Below are 20,221 nucleotides of genomic sequence, written 5' to 3'. Positions count from 1 at the left end.
GGGAAGATCCCACATGCCGCGGAGCGGCTGGGCCCGTGAGCCATGGCCGCTGAGCCTGCGCGTCCGGAGCCTGTGCTCTGCAACGGGAGAGGCCACAGCAGTGAGAGGCCCGCGTACCGCAAAAAAAAAAAAAAAAAAAAAAAAAGAAGTTCAAGGCAGAAAATTAAGGTGTCAGCTATACCTGTAGTTACTCGCTATTATCCTTGAGTCAGATAAAACTTAACAGAATGCTGTACTACAGAAAGTATGAGAGCTGCATGTGCAAGTAATGGTGAATCAATGTTTTTTAGGGCTTCTACATACATGGATATTTCCACAGCTGCAGAACGAACTACTGCAGAAGTACGCGCTGTGCACAACATCTACAATTTAGTAAAGCTGGAAAGAATTTTATTTTTGTAAAAACTAAATGGGGTGTGGCTCATTTTCTTGCCAAAGGGCTATTTTATTCCAAGACACTGGTGTCTGCTGACCTTCATTTATAGGCTGAGCAATGTTCTATTTAAGTAAAATTAACTCATGGTCGGCACTTTTTTTAGGATGCAATAATTATTGCAAAGAAATAACAATGTTTAAATTTGATTTGTTCTTAGTTTAGATTTGATTATATTGGGTTATACATGAATGTCTTTGTTCACACAAGGTTTAAATTTAGAAATTATTTTATGTTGAGAAAAAAGGCCTTATTTAAGTTCCTTTTCTACATGTAAGAATATTTTTAGGTTTCATGAAATCCAATATTACGTTTTTTCTTCCAGACTGCAGGAGTATCTTACCATCTTTGTAGCCCTAGCACCTAACAGTCTTCATTAAACTTATTTTAGTTGAATGATGAAGTCACTCCACAAACAGACTAATTAAGGCATTGTCCATGTTACTATCTTTGGCTATTACTCCATCTATAGTTTGTACTATCTCAATATATACTTGAGAACTCTGGGCACATTTTAAAGTTTTCCTGAGGGTTACATCTCTTTATAAATGCCTTATAGGCTGCCTTTTATATAATCTTTACACATTTCAAGGTACTTGACACAACAATCCTCCCTTCATCTTTACACAAACCTTCTCTGGTTAGGGAAGTTTGCCACCTTCTGCTTGCACCTATAAATATATTCTAGTTTGCTTTTATTTTTCGCGGGGCTGGGGGCCCAACTAATGCTGGAAAACTTTGATTTAGGATAAGATACCACATGTATGGGTTGGCTTATATCTTTAAACATGTAAATCTATCAGTATTACTTTTTGGTTATCTATACTGCATGGTAGTTTGGATATATTTGTTTTTTAATTATCATAAGACAAAATATAAAATTTTAATTATTCATAACCACTTGCAAAACTGATTCAACTGTAGCTTTAAACTGGAGACCCACAAACTGCTCAAAATATTTGTTGAATGTGTCAATGTCCTTCATCATTTCCTGGTTTTTGCTTTTGAAAACTTCCACTAGAGGAAATAATGGGCATCGTAAATTTAAAATTAATATGTTTTGGATTCACCCATGTCTAAAGGCTACATGTCATCTTGGAAAGATACTGATTTAATTTATAACTCTCTGCCTTCCCCAGCATTTTAAGTTTTCACTAACTTATTTTCTCTTTTCTATTTTTTCAAAGGTAAACTTTTAAACATTCATGTTTATACTATTTCTACTATTGTAGAAACACTGAAGAACTTGAAGCTTTTTTATCCTCCCCCCAAAAACAGGCATCAACATTACCTATTACCTTTCACCCTGCTCTAAGCTAAATTTGTTAGTGGCAGTGACTTTATAATGGTGTCTGTAATGTATTAAAAGAGTCACGTTTCCAATTTTCCTTTGAGGGTGAATTTAGACTGTTGGATGGCATATCTTCATAAAAGGATAAATTAATGGTAAAGGGGTTTCTTAGCTAAGCCAAGAGGCTTCTTCAACCTGGAACATTGTTAAAATCCTCCACATTCGTAATGAAAAGCATTGGAAAGTCATATTTTCACAATACCATTAAATAAAACAGAAAAAATAAAGTATCTTATTTATCTTCAATGGTGATACTTAAGGAAAAAAGAAGTTTAAATTAGAGGAAAATGAAGAGGCAGCTACAGATACCTGATAAAGATCACCTAAGGCAATATTAATTGACCTGTAAATGGGAACACTGATTGAGCACCTAATATATGCCAGTTTCTTTATAAATGTTCTCCTTTAATTTTAAAGACAAGACTGAAAATAAGTGATATTATCCCCATTTTATAGATAGTGAAATTGAGGTTTAGAGGAATTAAGGAACTTCCCCAATGTCACAGAGATATAAAATAGCAAAACCATGGGAACCCATATTTTATGCTAAAATCCATTCTGACTATGAAATATAGCATGTACATGATCCCTCTGAGAACAAAAAAAGGAGGTGGTAAGAACGAGTTGTCCAGTCAGACAAAACTTTCCACATCACTTCCGGGTCATCATGGGATGCCCGGACCAACATGGTCCTTAGTGCCACCAGTAAACTGGGGTAAGGAGACAGACATCCAGGAAGGGTCTGTGAAGCAGCATGGGATAAGTTTAGAGAGAGATATGCAGTGTACAATGAGCCATTTAAATACACAAAATATTCGTTAAGTCAAGTGTTGTAATTTGGGGATTCACCATATACTGAAACTAGGCAAAAATTAACTGGTGGCACCAGTTTTACCACTATTGGATCTCCGTTTAGTTATTTAAGCAACCTGAATGAAACATAAAACTTTGAGTTTATTGAGCATTGTCAGCGTACAGGCACACATCATTTTATTGCGCTTTCCACATATTGCACTTTCTACAAATTGAAGGTTTGTACTAACGCTGCATCAAGTGAGTCTATTGGCACCATTTTCCAATAGCATTTTCTCACTTTGTATCTGTGTCACATTTTGGTAATTCTCACCACATTTGAAACTTTTTCATTATCATTATATTTGTTATAATGATTGGTGATCAGTGATCTTCGATGTTCCTAGGACACACTGAAGCCTCAGATGAAAATTGGCATTTTTTAAACAATAAAGCATTTTTAATTATGTACATTTTTTTAGATGTAATGCTATCACACACTTAATAGACTACAGTATAGTGTAAACATAACTTTTATATGCACTGGGAAGCCAAAAAATTGATGTGACTCACTTTATTGCGATAGTCTGGAACCAACTGAAGTATCTCTGAGGCGTGGCTGTACTTCAAGAGGCTGACAGCCCGAGATAAAGAAGCCTATCAACAAACACAGCCATTTCTATGTCTGTGAGTCTATTTCTGTTTTGAAATAAATTCATTCGTATCATTTTTTTAGATTGCACATATAAGTGATGTATGATATTTGTCTTTGTCTGACTTACTTCACTCAGTATGATAACCTCTAGGTCCATCCATATTGCTGCAAATGGCATTATTTCATTCTTTTTTATGGCTGAGTAATATTCCCTTGTGTATATGTACCACATCTTCTTTATCCATTCATCTGTTGATGGACATTTAGGTAGCTTCCATGCCTTGGCTATTGTATATAGAGCTGCTATGAACATTGGGGTGCATGTATCTTTTCAAATTAGGGTTTTCGTCTTTTCCGGATATATGCCCAGGAGTGGGATTGCTGGGTAATATGGTAATTTCATAGATATAGAAAACAAACTTATGGTTACCAAAGGGGAAGGGGGGGTTAAATTAGAAGCTTGGGATTAACATATACACACTCTATATATAAAATAGATAACCAACAAGGGCCTACTGTATAGCACAAGGAACTACATTCAATATCCTGTAATAACCTATAATGGCAAAGAGGCTGAAAAAGAATATATAAATATATATGTTTATATATATACAGCCATTTAACCAACTTCAGGATTAAAAGTCTCTTCATGATACTGAAACTTTATGGTCACAAGTAAGCTTTCTGTACTTGAACTGAGTTTTACAGCAATCTGAAATCTAAAGGCTAATTAAATACAAACCTGTCTCCCTTTCCCAATTAACAGTTCTGTTTCAAAAAATAGAACTTCCTATGATTGTACACCCCACAGGATTCTACTTCATCCTCCTTTGCACCTGCTAACTAGATCAGAGGAAACCAAAATATTTCCAAGACATATACTTTACCTAAACCAGCTCCATATGAAACACTATATAAAGAATGGCTTTTTTTTTGAGAGCTGCTGTTTGAAATCAAGGCTCTTTTTGCTTACACCAATGTTTAAATTTCAGAGATTGTCAAAGGAATTCATCTTTAAAACAAAAATCTTTGCAATTTCTCTTCTAAATATTTATCTCAAAGAAATAATCAGAGTCATAAAATGGTTTTTGCCCCAGGGTGTTCACTGAAGCATTATCTATAAGATATGGAAAGAACAAAAACTTCCAACAACCTGGAATTAGTGAAATAAATTACGAAATATTGACTATATAGAGTATCATGCAGTAATTTTAAATATTTTCAAAAATATCTGATTACATTGGAAAACATGTTCATAATATAAGTTAAAAGAATTGGATACAAACAGTATATACAGTATGATCCCAATTTGAAAAATATCTAATGTTCTACACAGGAAACAGATGAAAAATATGAACCGGTCGTACAATTATGAGTAATTTTTATTTTTCTTCTTTATAAACCCTTTTGTTTTCTTCTCATATTTTTAAAGTGATCTTATATTTTTTTAATCCAAAGTAAACTGATTAAAAAATATCCTAAGTACACACTACTTAAGACACTTTTCCAGCAGATTAACTAAATATACCTATTGACTATTATAGCAATAGGATATACCCTAGGAATCATGTCTTATCATTTTCACCTCTGAGAAAACAATCTTAAATGGTAATTCTCCCCCACCTGAAATACAAGCACCAAGATGTCAAAAACAACAATAAGAAATGGCAAAAATGGGAATATGCAAGCAAGTAAAGAAATACAGGAAAAAAAGCTTTAAAATTACATTTGTCTATAAAGGACAATGTATTATTCAGTGTCAATAGCAGAATGTCAATCTGAGAGCAACACTATGTAATTAGAGCATATAATGTAGAATGCAATAATATGAATATTCAAAGCTATTATGCTGCCCTCTCAAATTCTATTTTATAGAAAGTAAAAATTTTATATGCATACTTTTTATGTAAACAAGTATTATATATACATATAAATTTAAAACAGCTTAAGAGAATCAGAGTTGTATTTTCAATATATGGGTTACAAGATTACAAAAAAGTGATTTGCTATTTAATCTTTTAAAACAGAGATGGTAGAAATAAGAGGTCAGATTTTATAAAAGAAAATGATTTAACAAAGAGAAACTTCTCTTCAGAACTAGTCATAGGATATCAGGTTATTTCAAAAGTCCTTTAACTCAAGGCTTTCTGCTTATTCCATTTTCATTAAGTACTAACACTTCACAAATGCTATTTTAACAAATGTTAGCAAACATAATTTTAACAAAATAAAAATGCATAATAACACAAAGAATGACAGAGTTAAAGAACTATCATGTAATTGGCAAGATGACAATAGACAGTGAAAATTAATTCCAAGTCAATAGTTTTGAGGGTGGGGGTTGAAAATGACCCCTCAGGGGCTTCCCTGGTGGTGCAATGGTTAAGAATCCACCTGCCAATGCAGGGGACACGGGTTCGAGCCCTGGTCCGGGAAGATCCCACATGCCACGGAGCAACTGAGCCCGTGCGCCACAACTACTGAGCCTGTGCTCTAGAGCCTGCGAGCCACCACTACTGAGCCTGCGTGCCACAACTACTGAGCCTGCGTGCCACAACTACTAAAGCCTGCACACTGCGATGAAGGGTAACCCCTGCTCGCTGCAACTAGAGAAAGCCCACGCACAGCAACGAAGACCCGATGCAGCCAAAAAAAAAAAAAGAAAAGAAAATGACCCCTCACAAGTCATCTAGCCCAACATGTTTGTTTTTCAAATGAAGACCTGCATTAACTTCTCACCTTTTCTGTGTTAATGATGGCACACCACTTAAACATAAGTTTACCTCCTCCATTATGCACTTTTCCATACCTGCATATTCAATTTAGAGTGCAATTATAAGGAGAAACATTTGATTTTTCATGCGTAATTTTACACAAAACCTCCTATTACGGGCAATCACAAAACTAAGAATGAAGTATGACAAGCCAAAGTATTTTGTAACCATTACCAATGAACGCCAAAATACTGCTCAGTAGTTACTTGGGAAAGGTTAAAAAAAAACAACCACCACATTAATGGCTTTTACAGGCTACTTGGCACAATATTTGAGGGAAGAAAAATAAAAGAAAGTATTACACATATAGGTTTTTATTCTCTTGTTATCAACCATTTCTCTTATTTTTCATTACATTATGTCTGGCTTTATTTCTTCTTAGCTTGTAAAAGTGGATGGCTGGAGAACATTTACAGACAAGTAAAAATGTGGCAAGGCTTAAGTGATGAGAATTCTACCATTTCTGTAAACTCTTATTAAAGCTTTAGTGTTTCTATGATATACTACTACAGTACTTTGAATTTATATAGCACCTGTCTGCTGAAGAGCCAAGGCTTACATAGCTCATTTATCCTTTCAGCATGCCTGTGAAATACACAGATTGAAAACAGATGGCTTACAAATAAAGTAAAATCCAGATATGAAAACAGAGAACTTCCATGATTTACTGAAGATGGCCTGTCTGTGCAAACTGTAGAAGCCTAAAAGATCCTGGAGTTCACACTCAATGCCTTTTCCAATAAACAATACTACCTCCTTATCATCAAATTTCTAGACCGTTAAGAGAAATTAAGCTTTGTCATAATATAAAATCAGTAAGTTTAATGCACCAAAAATCCTTGATAAGGAATGATATAAATGGTACCTCTATATTTTAAAGAAATAACATTAGTCATGGAATAAGCCACTAGTGATCATCTTCCTGGATAGTCACCAATTTGCCTACAAGGTATTTAGCTTGGTTCAATATAGTTGCATTAAAATTGGGAAAAAATCAACTGATAAATATAGCTGAAATAAGCCAGACTATATCTATATAAAATATATATCTTATAAAAGAAAAAAAAATCCCAGCAGACCAAAATCCTTAAGCCATGCCCTCATTTTATAATTGAGAAAATGCGTGGTGTCTGGCACATGTATGTACTCAATGTTAATTATCAGTATAATAATCTTAAGTGACTTGCTCAAGGTCAAACTATGAGTCAGTGGCAGAGCCATGCCTAGAATCTAGTTCTTCTGAAGCAAGTCCAACATACATCCCCCTTAGCATTGTAATTTTCATTTAACAGCAATGCTTTTTCATCCCTAAAACAGTTTATACTCACCAATATTTGTCTCTCAAGTGCTAAGAATAGGGCAACTTCAATGTTATTAAGCATATTGAATTTTTGGAAACTGTCTCGCCTCCATAACTACCATTGGCCCAAGTATTATCAGATCTTCTCCTGAGACTGACATTTCATGATCAGACAGTTTTTTATATTTCTAGGCCATAATTTTAACCAAAGCTCTCATCACTAAAAACAGCTAGTCGTGACCACTGGTATCTAAAAGACAGTATAATGTATCCAAAAAACTTTTGAAACCTCCAACACAAAGAACATACATCATATGGTGTGTCACTCTCTAGAATAATTATAGACTCAAAACATGATCTAGCTGTTTTCTTCTAAACTGAGTTTTATTATTTTCACAGATTAAACTTTCCCCCTCTGGATTACTTTTCACCAAAAGAGCATGAGCAAGTACAAAATGATTCCAAAAACAGTTACCCAAGTTTTCTTGTATTGATAGATGTTCGTTTTCAATTTTATACCCGCTACTTTTGGAATATGTACTAAACAGCAAAAACAAACAGTTTGGCATATTCATTCCACCTAGATTATAGCAATAGCAAATTCATGAATTTATCATATGTGCTAAGAATATTATGTCAGTAAATTTCTTGGAAAGGCAAGTAGAAATGCTTAAAACAGAATATGGAAAAATGGCAAGTGAATTTTCTTCCTTTTCTCATCAGTTTCACCATAAAGAATCTCCTTAGTGCTCAGGCACCATGGCCAAGTTACTACCCCCTTCTTTTCTGTAAGTCATGCTGTTTGCCTAGGAGCAAAATTTCATGGGGTTCCTAATAGTGCCCTGGATATTGACATTCTGCCAGTATAAACAGTCACAGTCAAGTCTAATGTGCTTGCAACCATTTGTAGAAGAGACTTAATCTCAACCCAAATATTACTCACTAGTTATAATTAATCCTTCTACCCAAAATGCATTAAGCCTAGACATTTTTAGCAATTGACCCTAAATGATGGCATCAGACTAGACTAGAGACCTTGGACCTCAGTGTTGACTGTCTGTGTTAAATCAAGGCAGAGCATAATTTATTTGGCTCTCCCACCCCAGGTAAAGAGTTTGATAACTTTCTAGATGTAATTGTAGAAATTAAGAATGACTCATAATCCTCTAATTTTAATGAAAGCCTGGGTTCATTAGATCATATGACTAAAAAATGAAGTCAGTAGCTGTAAATGAGTGGACACACCGAGACAATGAAAGACTGTGGTTGGAGAGCCTAGTGAGGATCCTGTTTTGACATGAGTTAATACTATTTTTAAAAGAACTTATCTCCCTACCACTTTAACCTAGTTGGATAGTTGTGCTCTTCTTTTTTTAAGGTTAAATATTTGTTAGGAGTCCCATCTAAAATTATATTATCACCTCTCTTCCACTAGGGGGGTCTATCTACCAGTGTAGTTAACTCCAATTAACTCAGGTGCAGTTTGAGTCCACTTCCAGCTAATCTGTGCCGCAAGGCTAGCCTTGTGGTCAGAACTATGTGCTTTAAAGTTGTTCTAGTTTTTAGGCTCAGAAACCCATGCACAGCATGAAAATGTAGTGCTCAAGTCATTCAGAGGTTGCTGCAGTAAGTAGACAAGGATTTTTGGCTGAAGCATACAAAGCCAAAATCTCTTAAATATTCCCAGTTTCATTTTTAGCTGCCCTAGTTGTTTTCAAGACTGAATACGTATCAACTGGATCCATTTTTGTAAATAAGTAAAGCTTTTAAACTCTCGACCTCAGAGATTCCTCTGCCCATTTCTACACTCTGCAATATATAATCTGACTAGCAAAAAATGCCACGTTTTTCCAACAGCAACCTTAACTTGGGCCACTTGGGTGGGTATTGGTCATTATGGGAGTTGTTTCTGTGGCCTCTCATTATTCTACTAAAGTACTGACAGATAAAAACCCAACCAGCTCGATTTCTTAAATTTAGTGTCCACTGTCTTCCTGCCTGATTTCTGATCCAATTAATTCCAAACCACAATAACTGATGGTTAATTTTAGCCAAGAGATTATCCACCACCTTCAAGCAGATGCCTAATATAGAGAACAGTTCAACTGGAATATAGGCCAGACCCAGGGACATGGACAAAGCCTAATTTTTTAAAAAACACTATCTTATGGGATATGGCTTCAAATCTATCATTTAGGAATGAAATAGGGCATGAATAAATGGACGATTTTTCTAGAAAATAATTAGTAAGATATTTTTTAAATTTAGAAAAGCCATAACTAGATTGAAGGGCCACAGGGGAGATATATATCCCAGCACAAACATATTTCAAGCCCTTATTTTAAAAACACCTTCTGTTTTTTATTTTGGATAAAATCTGAGCACCAAATTCCCTTTCTGTTCCCCTCATCCAAATCCAAGTAGAACTCCCTTGAGTAGAGGCTAGTTCACACCGCCCCTTCCCCTTTTTTGTCACGGTAGTTTTGGGAAAATGAACTTCAGCCATTACATTCCAGTTTTAAAGTCAAAAGAAGTCATGTGACCATTACCCTAGGGGCATCAGAGACTTGGGGCACGTGATGCCAATTGACATATGTGGGGCTTCGGCCACTATGTTGGAATTCACTGTAAATTGGATCTTCAGGATCAAGTTTAAGCTCCCAAATACACTGTGACATCCTGTAAAGCGGAGTGTGCGCTTACCTCTCAGTAGTTTTTAATTTCACCTAGGTTTTCTACCTACTGTGCAGCCAGCCAGGCTCTCTTCGCCACCCCCCATCCCCGGTAACAGGTCGGGCACCCCGAGCATCCCGTCTATCTGATCCTAAACGGCGAGGCTCTCCAACCCAGTTAGTTCTAAACTCAACCTCGAGTACCACCCGGCATGTTGTGCAGATCGGGTGTGGAGCAAGAATTTGCGTCGCGTACAGGAAATGTCAGAAAGCATTAAGCCCACTCCACCTCCCAGGTTGGGATCTTCTGCCCTGGAGCCTGGCCGTCGGAGCCGCCAGCACATTAGAGCAAGTAGCAGCGGCGGCGGCGTCAACTCTGGGACTGGCGAGAAGCCCGGGCGGGGGTGGTCGGCGTCCCCCGGCCTCTCATTAGACCGCTAAGTACTGCGAGTGGGGAAAAGTAAACACCGGCAAGTGCAGCTCTGTGGGAGGAGGGGAATGTTGCCCTCGCCCCCCGCCCCTTCGGCTCTGCCTCCAGAGGAGCCCCGGGAGGTGCCGGGCGGCCGCTGCCCCGACCGCGCGGTCGAGGCTGCAGAGCCAGAGGAGCTGAGAAGGGAGCAGACGGGCGGCGCGGGATCTGGGGAGAGGAGAACGGAAAGGTACTGCCCTAATGGCCCGGAGATGTCCTGCTACAGAAAGGAAAAAAGTGCTTACTCATAGGGAGACGCGGTGCGATAGCGATTCGCTCGCTAACGGCCAGGGAAGCAGGCGGCAGGCAGGCAACCAGAGCCTCGTTCCTTCCCTGGGCCACCGCACCCCGTGGAGCCCGGGGGCCGGGGTGAGCCCGTGAGGTCACCCGAGGAGGGCGAGCGGGGGCTGGAGGCGTCGCCGGCGACCGGCTCCGGGATTTCCTGAGTCCAGAGCCGGCGGAGGAGCGGGGGGAGGAGGGTGGCAGTAGCTGAAGAAGGACGACAGAGGGAAGTTAGGCGCTAGGTTTCCACTTCGGGGCCGCCGCCACGGAAGGGGAGAAGGGCAAGGGCTGGCGTCAAGGACTCCAGCCCAAGTTTGGCAACAAGTTAAGAGCAACTACTGAGAAAGCACCGTCTCTCCAGTGAAGAGCAGAAAACGTGTTTGCGGCGGGCGGTGGTCGTGGGGAACACTCGGTCACTCCCACCCGTCCTTGATGCGAACGATCGCTTTGGCGCCCAAGGTCTAGGACAGAAATTTCTGCAGCCTCCCTCTCAGTCCCCCGCCTCCCGTGCCAGGCACGTTCCTGCCGAGGTCCCCGGAGATGCTCTCTCCTGGACCCACTCATGCCCACGCCCAGGGATCCCGCTCCCCTCATGCTCTCCCGCGCCTGCAGAGCACTTACATAAAGTCGCAGAGTACCGGATCTGGCCAGACAGCCTCCAACCGACGCACTCAGACAACTTCTGCTGCTCGGAATTTTTGCGGCTGTGGTTCTAAAGCCAGCGCTCCCTCCCCTCCTGCCAGCCCCCTCCGCCCCTCGGCCGCCGCCATTGGCTCCGGTCGTGCTAGCAGTCGGCTGGGAACCAGGAAGGCGATTGGGCCACGAGCCTGTCACGTCAACTGGGTGGGGAGTTGGGAGAATAGGCACCGGGATGGGCGCCCTGGAGGGATGGGGACTGTAACTCTGCGGCTGGGAGCGGAGATTGGTCCTCCGCTCTTGTTTCTTCCCCTCCCTGGCTATGAAGAGATTAGACGTCCCCAGAGCCTGGCTCGGGGACCACGTTCCAAAAACTCGTGTGGAATAAACGAAGAGATGAGAATGTTGGAGCGAGAGTTTGAACGTCACCAAGCCCCTATTTAAGTCTCTGTAGAGTACAGTTTCAACCCAGAATCGTAAAGAGAATCTCGGCATGGGAAGGGACTAGTAATACTAGTACTTAGTTTCTTCTGCTCCAATCAGCCTGCGTGCGGAACAACGCAGAGGGAAAACCTCAGCAATCTTCCCTTTCCAACGAGGTCTAGGGTGCAGATATATGGACAGGACGAGGCTCTCTTGTTTTTGGCTTCGTGCCCAAGTAAATTGTTGACCAAAATCACCTGTCTGGTCTGTTTGTCCATGTGGAAAGGAATGAGAGTTGGAGGTGGGAAGGGAAGGTGGAAATAACGTGGTTCCCACTCGTTTGACTGGAAATGGATGTCAATTTTCATCAGTCTCCTTTTACCAGAGAAAACTTGGAGACATGCTCCTGCTTCCCAGAGGACCCTTTCTTCTTCTTGGCCTCTGTGTCATAATTGACCTCTTTCATTAATACGCGTGGAGGTTTCCCCTCCTTATTGTGCATTCCAATCCTTTGGCTCACTCCAGGTCCAAAATCAGCTCCAAGGACCAGAGTCTGACGGATTCTCCAGGGTCAGGTCAAGAGACTGGCTTGTGGCACAGCTGTAGAAGAGAAAGGCTAAGCCCTTTCCTGTTTCAGTCACAACCATTTTGTTCAGGAAATGTGTGCTTGGAAAATTTTTTAAGAATTAAAAATTGGTGCAATTACTTCTCATTTTATATGCACTACGAAAATTGCTAAATTAAGAGTGGCCTGGGACTTCCCTGGCAGTCCAGTGGTTAAGACTCAGCGCTCCCAATGCAGGAGACACGTGTTCAATCCCTGGTCAGGGAACTAAGATCCCGCATGCCTCAGGGTACGGCCTTGATCTTGTCAAGGAACCCTCACTTCATCTGCTATTATGAATTTCCTTAGAGAAATTAACCTATAGTAAGTGCCGGTGCTTCTTGAATGGGCAGAAGAGGGGAGTTCATATACTGCCTAAAGGCTACACTAGCAGAGAAGGAATTGGCACTGGGAAAAAGGCTCATTAAATATTAATTAATGATTAACCAACTGGAAGAACATACGAAAGGCACAGAAAGGTGAAAAAGAAATGAGAGAGCAATCTGGCTATCAGAAATATTAAATTTCCGGTATGAGAGATTTTGTGCTGTGAAGTGTACCGCCACACACATTTACAAGAGGATCCACAGTGAGATTTCTGGCTTTCAGTAACTGGCCCAAGGTTTGGTATGGTTTCTGGAATTCTTTACACAAAATTTCTAGATACACTAATACAGTACTTCAGTTTTCTACATTTTATGGCGTCTGTTAAGTTGCCACTGAAGAGCTTCCACCTGCTTTAAAACTTAAATTTACAGACTTAGAATGTCTGTATGAAGGGACTGTGCAAGATAAATTTTCAAGTATGGATATATTTGTCTCAATTACTTAACTTAGTATTCTATTTTAGTTTATTTTTCAAGTGTTAGAATTTAGAATAAGTCAAAATATTAAGAATCCCATGCATATGCTATTTACACTTTCCTGGTTTTTTTTTTTCAAAAAAGCTTACATAGAAGCTTTACTTTATTTACTAACACTGAGGATGTCAGAATTCAGTAAGAGTTTGTGGTCAAGAAATGTCACTTTAATGGAAGTACAGTGGTCACAGTTTCAAAGCCACAGGGTACCCAGGTAATGGCACTGTGTCTCAGTGCCTCGGTAGTTTCCAACACATAAAACTTGCCCTGTTTGGATGCTGGTTGAGATTCCTGTTTAACAAGCTCAACAAAGTAGAACTCCATTTTAATGAATACTTCTATGATAGCCATCTTGATGTAACTAAGCTACTTTTGTGTTACCCAAAATCTAAAAGTCCTTTTCAGAGGCTAACATTTTGCTCTAAGAAAGGAGCCTCAGACTCAAAGCTCTATTCAAACTGCATTTCTTTCTGATCTTTCACACCATCAATTTAAGCCATATAGGATCATTCACAAAGTAACCCAAAGTTGGTAGTTTTCCTATCTATATAAAGAGGCTTTCAGGGACTTCCCTGGTGGTCCAGTGGGTAGGACTCTGCGCTCCCAACGCAGGGGACCCGGTTTGATCCCTGGTGGGGGAACTGGATCCTGCACGCATGCCACAGCTAGGAGTTCACATGCCGCAACTAAGAAGGCCACATGCGGCAACTAAAAGATCCTGTATGCCAGAACTAAAAGATCCCGCGTGCCACAACTAAGACCCGACGCGGCTAAAATAAATAAATAAATATTTTTTTAAAAAACGAGGCTTGCACAGCTGGTCTTCAGGGTCCCTTTCAGAAGCTCAAAGGCAGATCATAGGGCCTAATTCATCTTTTAAAAATTGAGTTATAATTAACATACAATATTATATTAGTTTCACGTGTACATGTTGATTTGATATTTTTATATGAGATGATCATCACAATAAGTCCAGTTACCATCAATCACTATACAAGTTGTTATAATATTATTGACTATATTCCATATGTGTACATTACATCCCTGTGACATTTATTTTATAGCTGGAAGTTTGTATCTTTTATTCCCCTTCACCTATTTCACTCATTCCCCCATGCCCCCTCCATTCTGGCAATCACCAGTTTGTTCTCTGTATCTCTGAGTCTGTTTCTGTTTTGTTTTGTTTGTTCGTTTGTTCTGCTTTTTAGATTTCGCATATAAGTGAAGTCATACGGTATTTGTTTTTCTCTATCTGGCTTATTTCTCTTAGCATAATACCCTCCAGGTCCATCCATGTTGCCACAGATGGCAAGATTTCATTCTTTTTTTTATGGCTGAGTAATAGTCCACTGTATGTATGTACATCACATCTTCTTTATCCATCCCTCTATTAATGGGTACTTGGGTTGCTTCCATATCTTGGCTATTGTAAGTAATGCTGCAGTAAACATAGGAATGCATATATCTTTTCAAATTAGTGTTTTTGTTTTCTTTGGATAAATACCCAGAAGTGGAATTGCTGGATTGTATGTTACTTCTATTTTTAGTTTTTTGAGGCACCTCCATATTGTTCTCCATAGTGGCTGTATCAATTTACATTCCCACCAACAGTGCAAGAGGGTTCCCTTTTCTCCACACCCTCTCCAGCATTTATTGTTTGTAGATTTTTTGATGATGGCCATTCTGACAGGTGTGAGGTGATACCTCATTGTAGTTTTGATTTGCATTTCTCTAATGATAAGTGATGTTGAGCATCTTTTCATGTGTTTGTTGGCAATCTGTATATCTTCTTTGGAGAAATGTCTATTTAGGTCTTCTGCTTATTTTTGGATTGGGTTGTTTGTTTTTTTGATATTGAGCTGCATGAGCTGCTTGTATATTTTGGAGATTAATCCTTTGCCAGTTGCTTCATTTGCAAATATTTTCTCCCATTTGGAGGGTTGTCTTTTCATCTTTTTTATGGTTTCCTTTGCTGTGCAAAAGCTTTTAAGTTTCATTAGGTCCCATTTGTTTATTATTGTTTTTATTTCCATTTCTGTAGGAGGTGGGTCAAAAAGGATCTTGCTGTGATTTATGTCATAGAGTGTTCTGCCTATGTTTTCCTCTAAGAGTTTGATAGTGTCTGGCCTTACATTTAGGTCTTTAATCCATTTTGAGTTTATTTTTGTGTATGGTGTTAGGGAGTGATCTAATCTCATACTTTTACATGTACCTGTCCACTTTTCACAGCACCACTTATTGAAGAGGCTGTCTTTTCTCCATTGTATATTCTTGCCTCCTTTATCAAAGATAAGGTGACCATAGGTGTGTGGGTTTATCTCTGGGCTTTCTACCCTGTTCCATTGATCTATATTTCTGTTTTTGTGCCAGTACCATATTGTTTTGATTACTGTAACTTTGTAGCATAGCCTGAAGTCCAGGAGCCTGATTACTCCAGCTCTGTTTTTCTTTCTCAAGATTGTTTTGGCAGTTTGGGGTCTTTTGTGTTTCCATACAAACTGTGCAATTTTTTGTTCTAGTTCTGTGAAAAATGCCAGTCGTAGTTTGATAGGGATTGCATTGAATCTGTAGATTGCTTTGGGTAGTATAGTTAGTCATTTTCACAATGTTGATTCTTCCCATCCAAGAACGTGGTCTATCTCTCTATCTATTTGTGTCATCTTTAATTTCTTTCATCAGTGTCTTATAGTTTTCTGCATACAGGTCTTTTGTCTCCTTAGGTAGGTTTATTCCTAGGTATTTTATTCTTTTTGTTGCAATGGTAAATGGGAGTGTTTCCTTAATTTCTCTTTCAGATTTTTTTATCATTAGTGTATAGGAATGCAAGAGATTTCTGTGCCTTAATTTTGTATCCTGCTACTCTACCAAATTCATTGATTAGCTCTAGCAGTTTTCTGGTAGCATCTTTAGAATTCTCTATGTATAGTATCATGTCATCTGCAAATGGTGACAGTTTTACTTCTTCTTTTCTGATTTGGATTCCTTTTATTTTTTTTTCTTCTCTGATTGCTGTGGCTAAAACTTCCAAAACTATGTTGAATAATGGTTAGCCTATTATTCTTGATTGTTTGATTCTCAAATATGTTAGGCCAGATTTTAGTGAATTTAAAAGTGTCTGTGTGCATAAGAGCGTGTGTGTGTGTGTGTGTGTGTGTGTGAGAGAGAGAGAGAGAGAGAGGGAGAGAAAGAGAGAATGTAATATGATTTTTAAATGCTATAAGTATTTGAAGGCAGATGGATGGATCAAGAGACTGAAAAAGGAGCTTTCACCACATAGGTCATTGGTTAAATACCGTAAATATTTGAGTCTGTGTCTACTAAACAAACAAAATGTGACTTTAAAAAGAGATTGACAGAGTTATAACATAGATGAACTTTGAAAATATTATGCTAAGTGAAAGGAGCCAGTTACAAAAGACCACATATTGTATGATTCTATTTATCTGAAATGTACAAAAAGGGAAAATCCATAGAGACAGAAAGTAGATTCGTTGTTGCTGGGAGCCGGGGTTGGGAGGGGTGGATGTGAAGGAAAATGGGGAGTTACTGCTGATGGGGTTCCCTTTTGGGGCCATGAAAATGTTCTAAAATAAACTGATGGTTGCACAACTCTGTAAATACACTAAAAACCATTGAATTGTACCATTTAAGCAGGTGAATTGTATGGTATTGTGAATTATATCTCAATAAAGCTGGTATTAAAAAAGAGATTGACAAAATTAGGCTGCTTAAGCACAGGAAAACCACACTAGTGAAGATATGGCATGTGACGGCAGGAAGCAAGTATAGAAAGGATCTGTATTGCAAGAGACAAACTAAACTCAGAAATCAAAAGGGCCTTGGAAGATAAAGTCATCTACCTGTTGTTCAGCATGATCCCTTGTTTGCCACTGTCATTGCAAGAAGGACAAAGTGCTTCAATTTACCACAAAAGAGATTTCAACATTGCAAAAACATTTGATTTCGACAAATCAAATAAGCCAGAAACAGAAGCTGGATAGCAAAAAAAAAAAAGATATATTTCTTCTCTGATACTTTTAGAAAGGTTTAAGTAATCATGTGACTATACTGGTTTAGGGATTATATCATGCCAATGTTTTCATAACTAATTGCAGTCAGAAAGATAATTGGACATTTGGTCTAAATAACCAAGAGTTTCCTTATAAAATGTCACAGAAGGGCTGAGGACAAGAAGTTTCATTTTGAACCAACAAACATCTCTTTGATAATTCAGAACCAAGAATGCATCCACTGGTTTGTTTCTTCATCAATGTCATAGGGTCACCTGAACAAGGGTGTAAATAGAGTGTAAACCTGTCCATTCAGAGAGGATTCCCTTTCACACACTGGCACCATTATAGTAAGATACATCTCATCTAGTGGATGGAATGGAGTAGGCCTAGAAGTAACTAAGCTTAACTAAACTTTAAAATTTTTTTAAATATTTGGGAGTCTTCAGGAAAGTACACCATGTGAAATGAGATCAGACTCGTAGGAATATTCTAAGTCAGGAGTCAAAAACATTGTCTACAAAGGGCCAGATAGTAAATATTTTTGGCACACAGGCCATATAGTCTCTGTTACAACTACTCAACTTGGCTGTTAGAGTACAGAAGCAGCCACAGACAATAAGTAAACAAATGGCCTTGGTGATGTGCCAATAAAGCTTTATTTACAAAAACAAGCAGCAATAGGTTGGGCCTGGAGCAGCTTAGTTGGCTGACTCCGTCTGGGTTCCTGTGCTTGCCCCAATATGGACTTGGTATCCGGATGGAGTTGTGTTCTTAAAGGGGTATATTTACGTTAGAACTGGTTCATGGCTGAAGATATGAAACAGATTAAGATAGAAATTAGCACCTTTGCACATTACAATCTTAGGTCTTCACAATCTTTAATACCAAGCAACTGATGGATAGCTGTATTCTACTCTCATTTCTTTATCACCATTCAAATTTGAATGTAATCACAATTGTGGAATTCCACAGGGGTGGGGGGGAATGACAACTACAACTACCTCTTATTGAGCTCCTTCTATGTGGCAGGACTTGTACTAGGAACTTTATGTATATTATCTCATTCAAGGCTAATAACTATTCCATGAATGGAAGTGTTATTATCCCCATATTCAAATGAGAAAATAAGGCTTATAGAATTAATTAGTAACTTTTGCCCAAGATCATTTGACTTGTAATGTAGAAACTGGAAGGTACAGGAGTGGGGAGGAGATATTCTATCTCATATCTGACTCTACAGCCTGTGAATAGAACCATAGGATATTACAGGAAACGTTCACTGTACTTTATCCCAAAAAATAAGGCATAGGGGCTTCCCTGGTGGCGCAGTTGTTCTGAGTCTGCCTGCCGATGCAGGGGACACGGGTTCGTGCCCCGGTCCAGGAGGATCCCACATGCCGCGGAGCGGCTAGGCCCGTGAGCCATGGCCGCTGAGCCTGTGCGTTCGGAGCCTGTGCTCCGCAATGGGAGAGTCCACAACAGTGAGAGGCCCGCGTACCGCAAAAAATAATAATAAAAAAATAAATAAATAAATAAATAAAGCATGGGAATGCAGCTGATGATTTTACCTTTCTTCTCAATTCCATGGAAAATTGGTTAGCCCACTAGTGGTAAATCTCATTGATAAGCAGGCATGTTTATTACACTTATGCCTAATCTAATGTTGACAGTCTATAGTAGCATGTATTTATTTTTATAATTCTACACATGGCGCTTTCTTTCCACCAAATGACACTGTCACCTTTGAAGAGTAAGTCAGTGGATCCGTGAAATAGAAATTCATGCCAATGGCAGCAGGAAAAATATAATTCTATCTTCCTCTTAAGCAATATTTTAGGTGATGTCCAGGATTAATAACATAGATATTTTAGGACTCTGTAACTGGAAATAAAGAGAGTTTTATTTTCAGGCTATATTCTACGGGATATTAAAATATAGGATAGTTTTAGTGAAAAGCTTAGTCAAACCAGTTATTTGTTACAAATAGAAAACAACAGATTTTCAGTTTATCCTCTAGGCAGGATATAGACAGGGGCCTAATTCATCAAATTTTCCAGAAAATATACTATTATAGCCCAACTCGTCCTACCTGATGAACTCTGAATTACGAGTCACATAAATCGTGTGTCGGAGGGAGGTAGTTTTAAACAAACGAAATATATTTCAAAATAAATGTGTTGATAACAAAACACCCATAGCATATGGCTGACATTTTCTTTAATTTGTTTAATATAGGGTGTCCTGAAGCATCACATTTAAAAACTAAAATAGAGATTGGGATTGACATATATACACTAATATGCATAAAATGGATATCTAATAAGAACTTGCTGTATAAAAAAATAAATAAAATTCAAAAATTCAAGAAAATAAAATAATTTGAGAATGAAAATCATAGAATTTTTGTGTTAGAAGGAACATTATAGACCATCCCCCTCACTTTACTGATTAGTAAAACAGAGGCCCACAGGAGCAAAATGACTTGCCGTAATCTTTTGGTTCTTTCAAAGTCTTTTTTTTTTTTTTTTTTTTTTTGCGGTACGCGGGCTTCTCACTGTTGTGGCCTCTCCCGTTTCAGAGCACAGGCTCCAGACGTGCAGGCTCAGTGGCCATGGCTCACGGGCCTAGCCACTCTGCGGCATGTGGGATCTTCCCGGACCGGGGCACGAACCCGTGTCCCCTGCATCGGCAGGCGGACTCTCAACCACTGCGCCACCAGGGAAGCCCCAAAGTCCTTTTATAGTTACCGTACCAGATGGCATTTTCAGGATTATAATCTTCTTTCTATGTAATTCAATTTTACGTGTGGATTTGCCAATATGCTAATGATGTGTTCCAGTGACCCTGCCTTAACTCAGGCCATGTAGCAGGATAGAGTCCCTTCCAGCTGTCAGTTTCCTGGAGAAGGGAAGTCAACAATAAGGTACTACCTGAGTGTACCCAAATAGCAGGTAGGC

This window comes from Hyperoodon ampullatus (assembly GCF_949752795.1).
Source record: "Hyperoodon ampullatus genome assembly, chromosome: X".
NCBI lineage: Eukaryota > Metazoa > Chordata > Mammalia > Artiodactyla > Ziphiidae > Hyperoodon > Hyperoodon ampullatus.
This window is presented reverse-complemented; position numbering follows the sequence as displayed.